Consider the following 20,242-nt stretch of genomic DNA (forward strand, 5'->3'; position numbering starts at 1 on the left):
GCTCTACTAGTGGTCCAGAGCTTTGGTGCATCTCTATCTGCTTTCCTGTGTGACTGAGAAAAAAAGAGGATGCAGCAAACAATTTTAACTAGGCAGCTTTTGGAATAAAAGGCACCAATAAAGCAAAATGTCAATGCAAGAAGAGGCATGAAGTGGTGGTATTGGATACAATATCCAAACTATGGATTATACCTGAATTTCTTAGCTCAATCCAAGAATTTGTTTTTAAATTCCTCATGTTGCAGACAAAAAGAAATGCATGTCTGTGCCATTGGGTAGACTAGGATTTACATATAGTTTTATCAATTCTTGACCTTGCAGACTGTTACATAAAATCTTAAGTGCCATTTACACTGAAAGAAAGTGGCACCTGAAAATAATCAGCTTGAAATTAATGAGGTAATTTATAGAGATAGATTCGTCTTATAAGGTTTTTAAAAAAAACCATGTGAAAGCTAGAAAAGCAGAATGATATGAAAACAACTCATTAGTCAGAGAGCTATCATAAAACTGAACCCCTGCCTTACACAGCTCTTAAATCAAACTGCATTCCCTAACTACTGTTTTCTAACATTCACATAGATTTTATATGTATTTTAGTATAAATATTTAAACAACTTGATGGATATCTCCATCTGTTTGAGGCATGCTAGGTTTTCTGTTTCTATCCTGGCACCAAAGATTGCCACTGAAATGTTTTAAGCTGTATTGCATTTAGGCCTAAAATTTATATCACTTCATTTAGATTTAGGGGCATGAAATATGTTACAAAAATTTTAGAGGTCAAAATATATCTTAAAATTGCTCCATATAGTACAAAGAATTCCAAATTAGGGTCCAGGTTTACACAACGATGGCACAGCTCCCTGATCTATAATAAACTTGAAACAAGTGCAACACTAACATCACAGTTGCAGGTTTAGGCATTTAAAACCAAAACTTCCCCTGTGGTAGTTGAAATTCTGGTGCCAAATCTTCAGAAGTCAGGGAGTTGTAAATCATATTTTGAGTTTCCATGGAGTTGTGACCACAGACATGTATCTCAATTCTACATCAAAATCACAGAATGGTTTGAGTTGGAAGGCATCTTAAAGAGCATCTAGTTCTAAAGCCCTGCCATGGGCAGGGATTCCTTTCACTGGACCAGCTTGCTCAGGGACCCATCCAGCCTGGCCTTGATCACTTCAAATCAAGGGGCAACCACAGCTTCTCTAGGCAGATGTTCCTATGCCTCACTACCCTCAGAGTAAAGCATTTTTTTTCCTAATATTTAACCTAAACCTGTTTTCTTTCTGTTTGAATCCAATCCACAGTCCCATTACTACATGCTTTTGGAAAAAGTCCCTCTCCATTTTTCTTGTATGTTCCCTTCAGCTGCTGGAAGGCCACAATTAGGTCACTCAAAGCCTTCTCTTTTTACACCTGGGACCAATCCCAATTGTCTCAGCCTCTCCTCATAGGAGAGGTGCTCCATCTCTCTAATCACCCTGGTGGCCTCCTCTGGACTCACTCCAACAGTTCCATGTCCTCCCTGTGCTGGGATGCCCAGAGCTGGGTGCAGCACTGCAGGTGGGGTCTCACCAGAGCAGAGCAGAGGGGCAGAACCCCTCCCTCACCCTGCTGGCCATGCTGCTGTGGCTGCAGCCCAGGACACATTTGGCTCTCTGGGCTGTGAGTGCCCATGGCTGGGTCATGTCCAGCCTCTCCAGCACCCCAAAGTCCCTCTGGGCACCCCAAAGTCCTTCTGGGCAGGATAATTTTATCTCCCAGCCTGTTTTCATACTGATCAGCAGCACCTTTCACTTGTTCTTGTTTTACCTCATGAGATTCCCATGGGCCACTTCTAGAGCTTGTCCAGGTCCCTCTGGATGCCATCCCATCTTTGCAGTGAGTCAACTGCACCAACTCAGCTTGGTGTCATCTGGAAATATGCTGAGAGTGCACTTGATCCCTCTATGCCATTAATGAATATGTTAAATATCACTGGTCTCAGTATGAACTCCTGAGGGACACCACTTTTCTCTGATATCTATCAGGACTCTTGATCACTATCCTACTAAATAAAACTTTCAAACTCACATTTTATAAAAGCTAGAAGATGTAGTTAAACTTCTCACAGAAACCATTCCCTGTGAAAAAAAAAGACAAAGGATTAAGTATCTGATATAATAAAATGTTTGGCATCCCTAACATTCATGATTCAATGAGAAGTTTAAGGATACTCACTACTTCATGATGCTTCCAGAGACTTGCCATAGATGTGGATTTCATTTGTATTTTTAGGGTGTGGCTTTCACATACAGGTGCAGAAAACAGACTGGGATCCATGACTATAATCAGCTGCAGTCAATGAAAGCATCAAAACCACTTTCAGTATAGAACATTTCACATGCAGCATTTATTTTGAAGCACATTCCTCCCTGATGTGCTGACCTATGAATTGTCCATATAACTATCAGAGGAAACTCGAAACAGGAGAGGAACTGTAGAGAAAAGATCTGAAATATTGCTTTATAACTAAAAAAACTTGGTTAACGAACCTCACAGGAAGCTGGTAAAACAAATTAGTAGAATTGGAGGTCTAGTAAAACAGAAACAGTTTATTCAGGAAGCATGAACAGGAGAAAAGGAGACCAATATTATACTGTACATCAAGAATGCTTTGAAGTCACTCTCTGAAGCGGAGAATAAGGTGAGAGGCAAATTTGTTGCATTTCTCTAGGTGAAGATAAAAGAAGAAAGAACAAAACAAAAGCTCCTATCAAAAAGAAGCCGCAGATTAAATTTTTGATCAGGCAACAACGACAACCAAAGGAAGAAAGCAATGTGGGACTGAGTACTTAATTATTTATTGGAAAAGAGTATGTAGGGCACAGTCCTGCAAAATGTGTGGAAGGGAACTTTGCATAGGGTGTGTTAGAGAGGTTCAAATGTTCAGAGAATGATAAAATTCATTCTGGAGTACCTCAGAAGTAATTGAGACCATATTGCTGTTATTTTTGAACAAATCGGTTTGCTACATCAGGAAATTTACCCTCCAAAGGAAACTGTATCAATCAAAAAAGGTATAATTGATAAATTATAGATTTAGGGCTTCAACTTGCCTTCTGAATTCATTTCGTTATCAATTTGTAAGCAACAGCAAAAAATCATGTACTCTTTCTGATTGTTGCCATTGCTTTTTTGCAATATAACTGGCATAGAAGATAAGGATGATGTAATACTTGAGATATATTATTACCTTAGTAATCTTTCTGGCACTTGTCACGGGGCATTTTGAAAATAATGATGCCCAGGTTATATACTATGGGCATAGGCCAAATTCCCAAGTTAGTGCGTGCTCTTAGAGTGGACCGTGATGGTTCACTGATGAGCTGAGGAGATTTTTTAGACGGATGCCTGTAGGGTTCTGGCTTGGGCCAAATTCCAAATGAAATTTTCATTAATGGCTTTAAAGAAAAAAATAATCAAGGTTGTGTTTGTAAGACTTGCACAAAGTGCCAGTCTAAGAGGAATTTCTAGTTCAAAGAACAAAATGATAATTCAAAATGCATCTGATATTCACAAGATCAAAATAAATTAAAAGCGACCAGTATTTTGCTAAAAAAGAGACATCAAACAATCCATCTGAGACAAGAGCCTGATCTCCAGCAGGCACTGAGCTTTCTGCTGATGAAGACCCCTATGAATGCAAACAGCAGGAACACTTTCCTGTCAATGAGGGAGACAACCCTTCAATGACCCTGGTGCCAACCCCAAGTGCAGTGAGAGTGACTTGCTTAGAAAAGTCAAAAAGAGGGAGTCTAAATGAAAATCTTCCCTGAGTCTCTTTAATAAAGTATCAGAGGCTCCCATCTCCACAACAGGGCAATAAGTCCATTGTTTCCTACTATGTCTTTCTGAGTTGCAAAAGCTCACTCTCCCTTTCCAGGGCTGGATCTACCAAGAAATCTATCTTAGATTCTATTAGAGCTTCTCCTCCTCTGAAAAGGCAAAGTTTATTTGTTCTTATTGTTTGAAACTTTGAAGAAGGCAGATTTCAAGGCAAAACACTGTTTAGCTGAGATGTCAAAAAGTAATCTCACACTGTCTCAACAGAAGCATGAGGGCATCTAAGACCAACTGCTCTAAGACCAACTGCTGAATGGAAACTAGAAACACATGGACACTATTTTTTAGTTTTTGTCAACTTTTATATATTTTCTCTAGAAAAGAACTATTTGTTTTCTTTATACCAAACAGGTTGCTCAGGGTTGCAATTTTAGTCCCTCTTGTCTGGAAAAAAAAATCCTCTCAAGTTTTGCAAAATTACTTGAAGACAGCACCAACCTTAGAATAGAGAGTAAGTTACAAAGCCAACCCCCTCACATGGCTATCCTTCAGTTTTTTACTGGAGATAAAATAATCCTTTTTCTTACTTGAAATAGAGGTTAAGAATCTAGCACATCCAGATTCCTGGAACAGCAGGAAGAACAATAAGAAGGTTTTACTCCTTTTGCAGGCACGATCTATGTCTCTTTTTATGCCTGACCTTTACCACTTTCTTAATGGCATGGGTGAATGAAATATCCACAGGGCAGTAACAGGTTGGAAAAAGGCCCCAGAAGGCAAAGTTTTCTGAGTATGCAACCAATCTCTTCTTAACCACTGCAAAGTTAGGTCCCAATTAGTGGTTATAAATATTGTAGTGAGATAATTCTATGCAAGTTCCAATTTGATTTTAATATATACTCTTGCTGAAGAAAGAAGTAAGGTAGCTGTGAGTTGTCTGTGTCTGAAACCATGTCAGGGATTTTTTCATTGTGAGAACCATGATTGCTAGAGAAAAGGGTTGATTTGCTCAGGAGTAAAGCAGTGTAGTTGCAGATTTGATTCAGTTCCTGCCTTTGTCATCAATAACATGCCATGACCATGTCCAGAGGTTCTGCCTGTGGTACCATACAAAGGGGTCACAATGCCAATTTAGATCTTCTAAATCCCAAGCACAATAGCCATCCTCTGGACCAGCTAGGGGGAAGATCACCACCACTGATTTTATTAATACCTGGTAGCTGTTATAGCTTTCTAATTGACACAGCTGTCTGCCTTCAAGTGCTGAAATTGAGTTCAGGGTAGAAGTACAAATTCTGTGTCAGCCATTTTCTTTTCCTTTCCTCGTTTCGTTCCAATATTATTCTCATTGGATTCTTAGAGGTTTGTGAATCTAATTCTGCTTACCAGAAATCTTACTTCTGCACAGAATACAGTTATACAGTTTATACAGTTGCAAATTGCTCTTTACTCTTTCCATCTGTGAGGACAGTTTTTCCTGAGGATATTTCTTCAGCTAGAAAGCAGGAGATCTGTCTGGTGGTAATCCCTCTTACATTATTTCTTTGATGAATGAGACCTCTGTCACAACTTATCTGAGATTCTACCTAAGGTGAAAAATTGACTTGGTACTAACATGATTGAAACCAGTTGTTTATTTTTTTTTCTAGTTTTATATTTATGAGTTCAAGGGTTGTTTTTTTCCTGCATATACTCAGTCTTCTGTGTCAATGCAACAAATTTCCACCCTTTTTTGTGAGTGACTGATAGTGAAAAATGTTGTACCAAAATGGTACTTGTGAGAAGTAGAAATCAACAAGAGACTTTTTTTAAAAAAAACTGAAATAAGACACAGATTTTTCTCATGCTGTTTGGACTGGGTGAATAGAGTACACCCAGTGTCCACTAGTATATTTCATTAATTTAATAATAAAGTTCAATAGAGCTGACCATATCTTGCTAAGGAGGATCAATGTATTTACCTGCCAGGTAAAAAATTTTCTAATTAAGAAGCATGACAAAAAAGATTTGCCTGAAACGCAGCAAGAAGAGGCTGTAAGAAAAGAATGTCATAAAGCCCAACCCTCCAAAGATGGGTTAGCTATCTGATGTAAGCATCAGCTGGTCAATGAGCTACAGCCTGTTGACTGCACAGAGTTCCTGTATTATTTTTTAAATAAAACCTTTGCAAGTCTGTAGTCTACTCTTCCATTGCCAAAAAAGAAATACCTGCCTGCTTACAGGTATTAAAGGCAGGAATTATCTCCTACAGCAAAGGTGCTGACTGTTCTGAAAAACCTGGTTGTTTGGATCAATAGTTAGAGATCTCTGCACAAAGAGAATCTGGACCAGGGACTTTGTTAAAATATCTAACACCCAAGTAGATCTGCCTTCATTGATCAAAGAATGTTCTGACAGAGCCAATATTATTGCAGGTGCTTTGATGAGCGATATCTCTATTAGCATATTTTCCATAGAAAAGAAAAAGAAAAAAAAAGAAAAAGAAAAAGAAAAAGAAAAAGAAAAAGAAAAAGAAAAAGAAAAAGAAAAAGAAAAAGAAAAAGAAAAAGAAAAAGAAAAAGAAAAAGAAAAAGAAAAAGAAAAAGAAAACCCCTACCGTGTGAATCCATATGCAGACAAGCATAAAAAGCAGAAAAGTAACTGGGAATTTTAAACATATTTTATCCATGCACATATTATTTATTCTTTTCCATATCTTCTTCAAGTTCTTAGGCACTTGGGACTCAGCAGGTTGAAACTGAGGAATGTTCATCCTACACTGCCCCATATACTCAAGTGTTAGATTAATGAGAAGATGAAGAAAAATATACACCTGGACTTTCAAAACGTTTTAACAGAATCATTGTTACAGCATGGAATACTTTTTTTTCCTCTGCTTGTCAACGCTGACACCTTGCCAAAATACCATGTCTAGGTTGGTAAGAATATAGAGGCTAACAGCAAAGAGAACAAAAAAAGATCATAAGCAGCAATGTAAAATATTTGCTACACTGTCTTGTAAAGACTGAGTCAAAAGATCAAGTTCTACTACATAAATAAAAAGAAAAGAAAAGATTGCTGAAAATGATCAGTCAGTTTTCTCTGTTGTTGGTTTGTTGTTTTGTTTAGAGAGAGGGCTGGTAATAGATATTAATCAAAGGTGATCAGTTATTAAGAGAAGTTTTCATAGAATCCTAGAATGTTAAGGGCTGGAAGGGACCTTTAGGACCCTCTAGTTCCAACTCCCCTGACACGGGCAGGGACATCTCCCACTAGACCATCTCCCAACTTGAGGTTGCTCAAGGCCTTATCCAACAGGTCCTTGAACTATTCCAGGGATGGGGATCCGCAAGATCTCCAGACAACCCGCATATAACCCACAAGGCTAATTATAAACAGGGAAAAGGGCTTTCTTGGTGAGTTTATAAAATCCTTTTCACTGCAGATTTTTGGGAGAGGTAGATAACCAAAAAACTTCCAAGTATTATTTTCCTTCATATAAGACAGACTCAGTGGACCTTCTATAGGTCCCTTTGAGGAAAAGGTGTTTGAAATTCTTCTAGATTTTTCTGGGTTTTCCTCAACATGTGTGAAAATTCCATGTTGTGCTGTGCCCAGATCATCATTAAATAACTTGTTTTAAAGTAAAATCTTAGGACTCTCTTGTGCTGCAGGAGCAGTAAAACATTTAGCTCACAACATTTATAATCCAGATTCAGAGATATTTTAAGAATGTTTTCAAGGCCAAAAAAATATCCTCAAACAAAATAGTTCCTAACAGTTTTTCAGAATCGTTCCTTGTTTTTACTACTCCCAAAGCAACAGTAGTATAGATTCTGTCCTTTTTTTTAATATGAGGAAACTGGAGTATTTTCATTTCCTTTTATTTAAGACTGGTTTTGTTCATTTCAAAGATACTCGGCATGTTATTTCCTTTGAATAGATCACAGTGTATCAGGCATCAATTTCAAACAAGTAACCCTTGAGGTCAATTTTTGTTACTGCTGTATCTTTCCAATCTTTCTATTTAAACAGAGAGTCAATAGCGAAGAGAGTCATTTCATTACTTTTTATTATTCTAGGAATCTCCTAAAACATCATATCTATCTAAACAATTCTATTGCTGAGATTAAATATTTCTCTATACAGGATCAGAACTGATGATAATTTCTAGCAGCCACAAGCCATGTTTAAACCTCAAAAATAGTAAATAACTTAAACCACTAATTTATAAGCCATTCCTTGTCATTTTCTAGTGATTTTAACCATTAGGTTTATATTTGCTGCACACAGACAATTTTTTTACACTTTTCTTGCTGAAGTGAAAACCTTAAACTGGAGTTGTGTTTTCCTGAAAGGTCAGCACCTTCACCCAGAGGAAGCAACTGCCATGGGCTAAAGATTCAGATATTTCAGTCTCAATATTGTTTCTGGTAATGAAAACCTTTGCTGTTGAGGATGTTTTCCCCCTACCAACTGTTCTAAACTGCTTTGAAAAAATTAGTTACAAAGTTTTCACTATTAATGTATTGCAACATAAACTTCAATATGAAAATGCATTGGCTAGGATTTTAAAACTGGAATGTGAAAAACCGTTGGAAATTTGAAGAGATAGCCATATTTTACTTGCTAACAATATCTTTTTTTCATAACCTGTACAATATGCAATATGTAGAGCTTGCAGTTGTATTTGTTGTGTTTTGGATATTATATAAAACTAGCTTCAGGAATTGGAAACTATTTCAAAGACCTTTTGATGTCAGTGTATTGAGATAAAACTCTGGTAGGGAATGTGTTCCAAGATGCCATTGTCATCAGGCAGATGAAGGCAGGATCTCCAGAATTTTTGAAAATACATTTAGAATTTGGTGTAAAAAAAGAAATAACAGAAAAACCCTTAACTTCCAATTCTTTCTAATGATTGTTGCACGAATCTCTGAATGTTAACTTGTCTAGAGTTTATGTACGTATTTTTTCACCTAAAAAGAGATAGCTGGAAGTAAATGGTTGATTTCCCTTTTCAGGTATTTATTACAGACCCCTCTGAAAAGTTACTTTGAATTATAATTAGATAAAATGCGAAGCTTCAAATAACCTGAATCTGGCATTTATTTTTGTTGTGGTTCTTGTTAAAAATTCTTAAAGGAATTTAACTTCTGTCCATGAAACAATCAAACGGGAAATAATTAATTCGTTTTGCCAGAAGTTCAGCAGTAAGCAAAATCAGAAGTACAACAATACTTCTGTGGTTTCTGGCAACAGTTGCCATGGACAAAAACATGCCATTTTCATTTAAACCCCTGTTCTTCTCAAATGAAATGGCAGTTATCATATTGTACTACCAAGATGTCATAGTTTAGCATCAGGTAAATCTCCAATTATCATTTAATTCATTATTTTATAATCACATTTTGATTGGCTTGATCAACATTTATTTCTTCTCTGACTCATTTTTAATTTCAAGAAGTGAGGGAACACCTGGGGAGTACAATAATTGGGGAAAACAAAAGCCCCAGAGTCATCAGAAGCTGTTCTGCATTTGGCTTCATTATATATTTTTCTGGCATTTTGACAATTAACCATAAGCAATGAAGAAACCTCTTCTGTCTAAATGACAAACTTTCCATAACCATTACCTCTAAAACATCATGAAAGCATCTCAGTACACTCTTACATGATCAATTATTCTCTCTGTTTACCATCACTTGTGTTTTGGGATATGGCACCCTACACTCAATGCCCTGCAAAAGTCATATGTACCCCACCACGGAGTACAAAAATATCTACTCCACCCAGCAGGAAATTAAGCATATCTAAATAAAACCAGCATTGAATAGATACAATCATAATTTTGAAGAACAGACTTAGTCTGGAAATAAATTTTCAATTCAGTGGTGAAAGAGGGACTTCTTGCTGAGTTGTACAGAGCATGAAATGTCCAGTCATGTCCTCTGAGTTACAATCAGGTACCTTATCTTCAGTGTGCTTATAACCACTTCCAGATATTTAAGAAAGTGAGTATTTTTCCAATAATACACAGAATAGGGTTGGTTTTGGTGTTTTGTGGTTTTTTGGTTTGTTTTTTTTTCCCATTCAGAGAACTCTTAAGTTTATTAGTGGTTGGGGTTCATTATATGTTAAAAGAAAGACAAGAAGAAGACTTAACGTTTAACCATCAATTTCTAAATGTTGAAGCCAGGCTGCTGTTAGAGGTCTAATCATAATAATTATGGAGTGGCATAGCTTTGAATTCCTCAAGATTTACTGTGACAAGTACAGTTTAATTTGGTAGTGAACTTCTACCAAAATGAATTTGATGAAAATGAGAGATGGTGCTTGACAGCATAAAGTGTTCTTTGGTCTTTTAAATATAATTATATTTTTTAAAACCTTAATATTTTATATAGATGCATGTGAAGACAATATTAGATTTTTTGAGTAGACTTAGAATGAGTTTATAATTGGAAACTTGTTCTGTTGGCCTAAGAAAAAGGCTGAAGTCTAAACTTTTTTCTGAGTATGCAACTTAAAGATCTGAAAATAACAGCTGCTGAAAACATATTTATTTCAGTATAGCTTAGCTACTGCATGTTTTACATAATATGTGCAAGTTATACCCTATTTACAATTTATGCCTCTCTGAGTTCATTATTTTTCTGGAAATCTATTTGATTTCATAGTAAAGAACAGTCTTCTCAATACTGAAGATGCAATACATCAAGATAATGACAGCTACAAGCAGAAGTCATCAAATTCTCTCAGCACATCATACATCCATCAGAATGTCATTTTTATCACGTGATTTTACAGTTCTTCATTTCTTCTCTAGAAGATACAAGACATAAACTACCTTCAGCAAGCATTAAAGAAGAAGTCAAGATGTGGGAGAAAATAGACAATATGAAATGGTCTTGCTGTTTTCTTTTTTCATTTATATAATTAAATCCGATTTAATCCTGATTGTTTGGGGTTTTTTTCCTTCAAATTGGCTACAGCTTAAGTGTAGAGATATTTAGTTTTTGCTGATTTTCTGTCTGCTTTTATTTACTTAGTGAGTTGACTGCTTCTCCATTTCTTGTAAAATTTTTTCTTCCTTGCTTTGCTTTCTATCTCTCTAAAGAATACATTTCATAATCTCTTATTATTTTTTTATTTGCCATAAAATTTAAAAATATGAGGCTGCAGATAAAAATACTTCTACAAGCAGTCAATCTAATGTTGTAATGAAATAGAGCAACTTCAACTGATTTCATTTGGAGTGAAATCAATCATTCTGATACCTTGAAAATCCTCAGTGCCTCACTTTTTCCTTACCTAAAGTAGAGAGGAAATTCTTCAGTTTTTCCAGCTGCTGTAAATGCATTATTGCTTTCCATAAAATTTCATTTTTACAAGAGTGCACATTTACATTTTGCTTGTATTCATACATTAGATTTTATTGTCCCATATTAAAATTTACTGCTCATAGATTTTGTATTCGTCTCTGCATTATCTTCTTTGAATTAATAGGTGATTATCCTGACTTCCTTCTCTGTCTGTGGTCAAAAAAACCTAAAATTGTGCATTTGTTATGTTAGTATATATGATGAATTTTTAAGGATCAAAATTGATATTTGCTTATGCCATATTCTTTATTTCATTATGATTATACACATGCATAGGTGCCAGAATCCCCTGTGCTTCCATATTTTACATACATTTTTTCACAGCATAAAGCTATTTGACAACTTTATTATTCTTTGGGACAAAATTTCAAAGGAAAAATGTCCTATGCCTTACAGACATTTTGATGTTTCAAGTCAGCTTTTAATTATGTATTTTGAGGAAAATGGTCTCCAGATCCACATCTGAGGAAAAAAGAGGGACAAAACAACACCTTCTCTCAGATGTGAAAGACCTTTAAAATTCATTAATTTTATATATATAAAAACGCTACAAACACAGAATTTAAATTCAATAATGCCTGTTTTGTCTGCCCACAGTTAAAACTCCCCAGATAACAGAGCTTCCTTGGCTGCTTAACCTGTGCGGCCACTAGCTCAAAACTTAAATATTTAGAACTGGAGGAGCCAGGAACCAGTCCTGCAGTGTGAAGTGTCTTCCTTGATCTTCCAGCACATTCATTTCATAAAGCAGCAGCCATAGGAAAGTTGCCACTGCCATATGAAAGAGCAGTGTTTTGCTGTTTAAAACAAGGATGTGGCAGATTTGGAGAGAAGGACCATTCTGAATGATGCTGGCACTAGTCCGTAATTCTGTGTGAGCCTTTGAAAACAGAAAGCCCTGACAAGCTAGTAAGGCAAACTTTGCACTTATGGCTCAGGTTGTTGTTGTGAAGTCTTGTGGTAAATATTTGTCAAAATTTGGCAAAGTTACTATATAGGATTTTTTTTATTTTGTTTTTACATTTGAAATCTCTTGTATAGAGGTGGAAAAGATATAGCACAGCACAGAATAATGGCCAGTGCACAAGTTATATCTCTCTGTTATTGCAATGACTGACATTTCCTACACCAATTAAGTGTTTTGCAAAGCAAAGTGAACAGAAAATCAAGTGTGGAGTATACCTTTCCTCATTTTCCTGCTTAAAAAACTATGAATTCTTTGTAACTGAGAGCTACCAATGGTTCTTAATAGCTGAATGCCACTGCTTACTAAAGCAAACTTGTAAGAATATTGAAACAACAAATATTTTTCAACTGTGCTATCTGAACTCTTTAATATCAGGGACCAGGGTAAGGTCCTACAGCAGGTTCTGCCTAGTACTTTCAATTTTAATTCAGAAAAATCACTGGCACAGGTGTACTTGTCAAAGCACAGTCCTTCATGGTGTCCCTTAAAAGTAGATAGATTAGTCTAGATGCAAGAAATAAAACACTTCATCATAATAAGTGTCCCATAATTCAGTGACTGGGATGAGAAAAAGCATACTGTTAAACATTTAAAAATACCAGATGGGAAGTTTAACTTACTCATTCCTGTCTCAGAGTCTACCTAACACTCTCACTCTTTTGCCAAATGCACATATTAATATTTCTCCTCAAACCATTTGAGACTGAGAATACGTTACATTAAAAAAAATTAACAGAATTAAGTAGAATGATTTTGATAGATGATTTGTGTGAAAGCTGGATGCCATGAAATCTTCTGGGAGTTTCAGTACTTATTCTATAAGTATAAAAGCTGTCCTTTCTGAATGTGGTGGATTTAACCTAGCTGACAGCCAAACACTCACCCACCAAGTTGCTTGTTCACCTGAAGGGAGACAAGGAAAGAAAACAGGAAGAACAGGCATGAGAAGGCACAGATCAAACTTAAGACTGTAATATCGTTTACCAAATGCCAGTGTGGGAAAAACACGCTCAACTCAGGGAAAGTTAACTTACCTTGTTGCTAACTAAACTAAATATTTTAACCTGGCAGTGAGAAACAAAAAAAACCAAATAAATAACACCTTTCCTGTCCCATTTCCAAGTCTCAGCCTCACTCCTTTATTCTCAATTTCTCTACTTCCACCCTTGCTAGTGCCACAGCTTCAGCCCCTTTGGCAAGCATATGGGCAGAGTAAAAGTGAGGACAGGGAGTTAGAGCCAACACATGGTGGTTTTTCTCCTTAAAGTGCTCAGCTGTGTCAGTTTCTGAGTCTTTTTGCAATGGTCTTTGTAAATCAAGTCTGTGTGAGATTTTTCTGTTCATATATATGTATATTTGCTCTGACATATGTGTGAAAGTTTGATGATTTAAAATTATTAAATGACAACTGGTTATTTTGTCTCCCAGAAGCTTAATGCTTCACACCCAGAATCTCAATAGTCAGTCCCCATAGCTGGTCTTACCAAGCCTGTATGGTGTGTTAGCTCTGCACAGATATGGGTTGTAGGCCAGACAGGGTGAGCTGAACATTCATACTACTTGTAACGTTGAAGTTTTGAGTTCAGACCAGTTGTCAGCCTGCCAAATTTTTCCTGGTTTGAAGACTGAGATTTCTTAATCCCTAAAGGAAAATAATTACTTCTGCACTTAGTTCATAAAATCAACACATACATTTTCTACCCACACAGGATCTGCTCAAAACGCTCGTTTCAAAAGGTCACTAGTGAATAGATAAACAAATACTTAAATAAATTTATATATCCACCATACACATCAGCTCTTGAATTAAGGATCTTCTATCCCTTTAGACAAGTTAGATGCAGTTAACTTATCTTTCTCTCAGTTATCATGTTAAGATTCTCTAAAAACTAAACTCAACAGCAAAGTAAGAGGTAATTGGCACAAAAAGAGCTTAGGGTAAACTGGCACAAATTCTGTGTTTCTGCTGAAGAAAAGGATATTCAGGTTATGTGCAAATCCTGTTCTGCATCTTGCAAAAGAAATTTAAACTTGTTCTCAGTCTCGATTCTTTTATCTAGATGAGTGCTCTATATACTAGGAGTGAGCAAAAGCTTTGGAAATGACACCTCCTGCACCTCACAAATTCAAATGTTTAAAAGAAGTTTACCAGTTCCCAGCAATCAGCATCTCTTTCTGGAAGTTGGTTAGAGGAGAATTTATAATATTTTGTATCTTTGTCTTAATATATTTACTTGCCAATCTTTTTATTTTTAGCAATCTCTTTTTCAATCCTCTTTTTGTTTTCCCGCATCAGTGACCTTTTCTTATCTGGTGCTTTCTCTTCATGGCCTGGCATGCAGCTCTCTTCTTTTTACAACACCTGCATTTTTTTCCTCAAACCTCTACCACCATCAAATTTCTAATTTCCTCTGAATGTTAAAATCAGTTGCTAAACAGCATGTAGGAATCACTTCTGAATGTGTGTATGTGGCATTTTAGGAGGCCCTTTGGGAGGCAAAATGTCACCAGCACAGCCATTTGGTTAGAATGAGGAAAATAGTAATAAATTATTTATGTCTGGTATTTTGTAAGAACATCTTAATTTGATAGTGCTGTAAGTCATTTGGACCTAACCTAGATAAACCTACTTGTAGGACCAGTTAGCATGACAAAAAAAAAATATAGTATGTCATTATAGCAGGAGAGACAATTTTTTTGAAATCTATATGTACTATAAATCCCTAGTGCCCACAGGATCTGCACACTTGAAATACAAGAACATTTAAAAAAATCTGAAAGCTCAAGGAGTAACAAGCATGGTTATTGCAATACTGCTAAGTATTGCCATTGCTATGACTAAGCCACAAGTAATGCAAGGAAAATTTTACATGTTCTGGACAATTGGTTGAAGAAAAGTAAAAGGAATTGTTCAGCAAAAGCAATTCCATGATGTTTGGATGAAAAACTAGGGTGTGGAATTAGGACATAGTAGCTGTTAATGCTGCATTATCCAACCAGTAGATATTTAGTGCTGAGGTCTGACTTGCATCTCATCAAGCCTCAGGACCAAGGACAGGCATCATCAATACTATAATATAGTTTCTAATACAGCAAAACAATAGCAATACCAAAATATACAGCATGACATAGTGATTAATGTTTCTTGGATGAGGTCTCTCTCAAGCTTAGACTCCCTGTGGCTGCCTAGGTTGAGTCTGCTTGGACACAGAAACCTTACCTAGCTGCAGGATCTTTGCCATGACAGGAGTATCTGATTGCTGTGGTAATCAGACAAATGCTCTCGAAGTTTTTAACAAAAGTCAAAGTGCATAAATCCAAAACCTTCTCTCAGAAAAAAAGATCAAACAAACAAACAAACACACTTTTTTTATTTCTTCAAACCAAGCTCCACGTATTAAAACACAGGCTTTGGGGTGCAGATGCAAAGCAGGGATGCCCTGCATGATTCTATGGAGTCTGACAGCCAGAAAGGCTGAGGACTGCATATGGTACCCTCATCAAAGGGCAGAAAAGCCCAGAGCATTAGAATGCAATATCATAGATATAGAAAAAAAAGTTTTTAATAAGCTTCATGATTCTGAGATAGAGTTGTATTTTGTGGTATAGGCAGGGTCAGCCTTTGGAAGAGAAAAAGGGGAATCGCACAATTTAATTTTCTCTTGCAATATGCTGTAATCATCTCAACAAATCTAAATTCAGCTTGGTGCTTGCACTTTTCCTTTGTGAGAACACTGATAAGTTCAGTTAATGATCAGCGAGCTCTCCCCAAGAAAAGCACTGTTTACTCAGGACAGCAGCATTACAATGAAAATGAAAATGAGATGTAAGTGCCTGTCTTGCTTAGGAGTAGTCTATTAATATCTCTAAAGAAATATAAATCTAAATCTCTTCCCTCTGACTGTTCACTCAGCTCCTGCCTGGGTCTGGTACACAGCTCACACCAAGACCTGATGTGTGCTGGGAGCAGGACAGTGAGGTCAGCAGGAGAGCCGCGTGTGGGCAGGGCAGGATGGATAGGACAGCACAAAGGTCACCATGCAGCTGTTGTCATCTGCTGCTTGCTGTCTCCTCCAGCCATTGTGTCTTCCATCGTTGCATATTAATTGCCTGAAGTTTCTTCTGTATCCATTAATTTATGGAAATGACATCGGCCAAATTTCCAAGCCTGAGGTGATAAATGCATCATCTTACCCAAGGGGATTTTGAAACAGATCCCATAGCATCCAGACTGCTGAGGCATTCATTTTTTCCTGTGTGACACAGGGGACACCTGTGCTGTGAGGGAGGAGGAAGAATGAGCACTCCCACCCTTTGCAAGGTAAGGGGTTTACTCACTGGCATGTGAGTAAAAGTTAAAGAACTTGTGAGTCGTGAATTACCTAAGTGAACTCATGTTTGGCTAGCCTGTACAAGTAAGGTTGAGTGTTTGTTTTCCTTTCCTTAAAAAGTAGAGTTTCATTTACAGAGTATATTGTCCTTTAAATTTAAGATGTTCAAACGGACTGTGACACCACTTCTAGTGCTTGTTATACCTGCTACAGTCCCAAGTCATTAATTTGCAAACAGTATCAATTTTTTTCAGTCAGGACTGCCAATTTTCTAATTTCAAAGTCTGATTTCCTTTTTTGCCTCTCTAATTAGGCCAATTATTTCAAGTATTCTTTGGTGGGGAAAGAAAATTTGGGCCGCTGACATCTTAAAAGGTTTTTCACTTGCATAGTTTCACTATAACAATTTGGTCTTAAAGGCTCCTAACATTTTTTAGACTCTTAGGACCATCCTTTAGTTCATCGTCTTCTTTTTGGTCTTACTGCTGACTGAATTCCTGGCTTCTTGTATATCATTTATAGTCCTAATATGGTAGACTTCTTCTGTTCTGTGGCGTTACAGGATTTTTCATATGGGATTTTTCACATAGCAGTGATCAATAGATCACTCAGAACTAGGAATATTGAAAAACAAGAATTTATTGCTTTCTGTAAGCTGTAACTTTTCAATAATTCTGCATTTAAATAATTCAAGAGTAAATAGGGCTTCTGTATTACAGAATGCCATCCATTCCATCTTAAAATTTCATTTTTATAGCTTTTTCCTAATGTTAGCTTTCTAAACTCCTCTATTTATAACTGACATCATCCCTTGAAAATCAACAGAGAAAAACAGCACTTCTTGTAATAGTAATTTCTGAACAAGCATTTTCTTTCTGTTCTGTCTGTGGAGATTGGAGTTTTATTTAGGCAATGAGTGTAAATCTCAGCTAAAACGAGAAAATGTCACTGTCAAATGCTTATTCAATGCTATTTCAGTACTGGGATAACAAATTAAAAATTATAATATCACATATTGCATCTGACTGAGGATGCCTAAGAGATCCAAAAATTGCTATGGATTCAGCTGCAAGAATCCCATAGGTATTGCACACTTTAGCAGGACAGAAATCCACAATGCCACATGGCAAACTGAAGTCAGATCCAAATAGAATATTTTCTGTGTGGCTAAGGAATAAGTTCTCTTTCATTGTATAAAGTAGATATTCATCTAATTTTCACTCGATTGTGCTTTCATAATTTAAGATAAGATTAATTTTTTTTTCTGGTACTACTGCTGTGAATAATGTTAAGACAAACAGGATCACATACTTATTTGGATCTGAACAGATGATCAGTCTATTAATTTCTTCTTTCAAATCATACAACTACATAATTTTATGTCCATTTAACTAGGTTATATTCCTTTTTTTTTTTCCAGGTTATTACCTTTAGAAGAATAATGGAAAGGCCTTTCAGGCAGTGAAAAATAGCAAAATCTTGTCAAACCCCAGATTTTATTAGTTCAGTTTACAGAAACATTACATGTTGTGGAACCTGAAGGAAGTATACCAGAAAGAGATCTCAAAATATCCCTTCATTTCTATACGGGAAATACTAAATACAATTTAATTTTGGGCATTGTTCTTAACAGGAAATAGTATCAAATTCACATTTTTAAATTATGAATAAATTTGGTTTGTTCTGTTGGTTTAGTTTTATTTGGGTTAAGGAAGAAAATATCACAGTGTAATGAAGTTTTGAGTAGGCCATGTGAGACATGAAAACCAGCAGTAGTAGTGGGCACAGTAAAAATTTTGCTTTTGAGTTTATTACAAAAACATGCCTACTTCTTATCTTTAGGCAACATTTTATTATCATCTAGAGCATCTGAAATTTTACTTCAAGATTGCCTCTTAGCAGACAGTCTCTGTCCACTCATCACTCCTATACCTTAGATGAATGTTATATTTTTCTTTTCAAATTAATTAGAAGTTCCAATGTCCTTAATCCAAGAATGTAATTTTTTGTCCATTGAGAAATAACGTAAATGAACATAAAGAATATTTACTTTATCTGAGAAAAGTAATCAGATTATAGAAATTTGTGACTACGCTATAGATCCTCAAAATGTGGTAAACATAGTGAATCATCTCATTCAAAAAGAGCAGCTACAACTACTTAGAAAACACCCATGCAAAGACTTAATTCTTCGTAGACCTTGCAGGATTTTTTTTTAACAAAAGGAAAAGTATCCTGTGTTTACAGAACTCAGATAAAAGACTGAATCACTTGTTCAACCCCTTATTCCTAAGAAATGTCTTTAAAAAGAAATATTAACTTTCTTCAGTGAAGGCCAGAAAGTTTAAATAACCCTTGTCATCAATTTTAGGTAGAAAGGCATGGAGCGCTCTCCCACTGAAGATGAGTTGCGGAAAAATTTAACTGTTGACACATAAGTTCATTTAAGTTTGAGGAAACTTAGTCTTACCAGAGTCCTACAGCTTGTCAGCAAGGTCCTAATATTACAGGGAGGACCGTAGGACGTAAGATCAACATTCAGTATGGTAACAGAACAGCTGAGGATAAGATACTTTTCCTCTCGGAAATGACTGCTATAGAATGGCATATGCTCCTGCTTCCCTTAACTGCAGAAATCTCACCAATTAAATTTAGGCAAATACTTGGAAATGAAAGGCAGATGGAAGCACAGGAAATAAAATTTAACTCCAAAACCTTGAATTCAATCAAGTTGTAGCCTCCTGCAAATGGTTATTTATCAGGAAAACACTTAGGTGCTGTTATCACCTACACTTACAATAGTATTCCTTGATATCAGACATTTACTGAACTCTAGCTAAAAAAAAAATCTAGCAGATAACCCTTGTGAATATATATTTCTTAGCTGGACAGTTTGCACTTGTTGTTAATCCTTTTTTTCTTTCCCTTTTTTTTTAACAATGTAGTGGGAGTGATATTATGTACTTTTTTCTTTCGCTTCACACCTGGAATCTCAATGGACAGTCTTCAGAGCTGGCGTTACCAAGCCTACAGCGGATTTTTAGCTGCGCACAGCTATGGGTTGTAGGCCAGACAGCGTGAGCAGAACATTCATACTGATCCTAAGGTTCAAATTTTGAGTTCAGACCAGTTTCCAACCTGCTATTTTTAACTCGATCACAGACTGACATTTCTCAAGTTGCTTAAAAACCCCCAAAGAAAGCACTGATGTAATTTATCCAAACTAAATTTAATAGATGTGAGCCAACATAGTCAAAAGACTGAACTAAATAAAGTATTTAAGAACAGTCCAATGAAGTATTACTGAAATGGTTACATCATATAGACATAAAGAAATTGAGAAAATTTTGTTTGTTTTATAGGGATGAGAAAAGATGGGGAGATGTAACTGCAACTATCCATTGCACTGAGGTTGGGTTATGCAAAAGAGGGGCACAAAATAAACTCTGAGCTGCAAAATAAAAAGATAAGCCATATTCATAGGCTGCAGCAAAGAAATTCTAGATAGATATAAGGAAAATATCTTCACGAACAAATGCAGTGGTCAAGGACTTGGACAGGTGGACTGCAGCTGTGAAATCTTTATCCTCAAAGGTTTTTGAAATGAAATTGTCCTGAGCAAACTAATCTGTCCTTGAAGCTAGTCCTGCATTACAAGCCTGAATGATCCTTTCCAAATTAATTTTTCCTATGATTTCTATGAAGTGTTCTTGAACAACAATATGGCCAGTTCTGGATTCCCCAGCACA

The sequence above is a fragment of the Zonotrichia albicollis genome, chromosome 1, assembly GCF_047830755.1.
Source record: "Zonotrichia albicollis isolate bZonAlb1 chromosome 1, bZonAlb1.hap1, whole genome shotgun sequence".
Classification (NCBI taxonomy): Eukaryota; Metazoa; Chordata; class Aves; order Passeriformes; family Passerellidae; genus Zonotrichia; species Zonotrichia albicollis.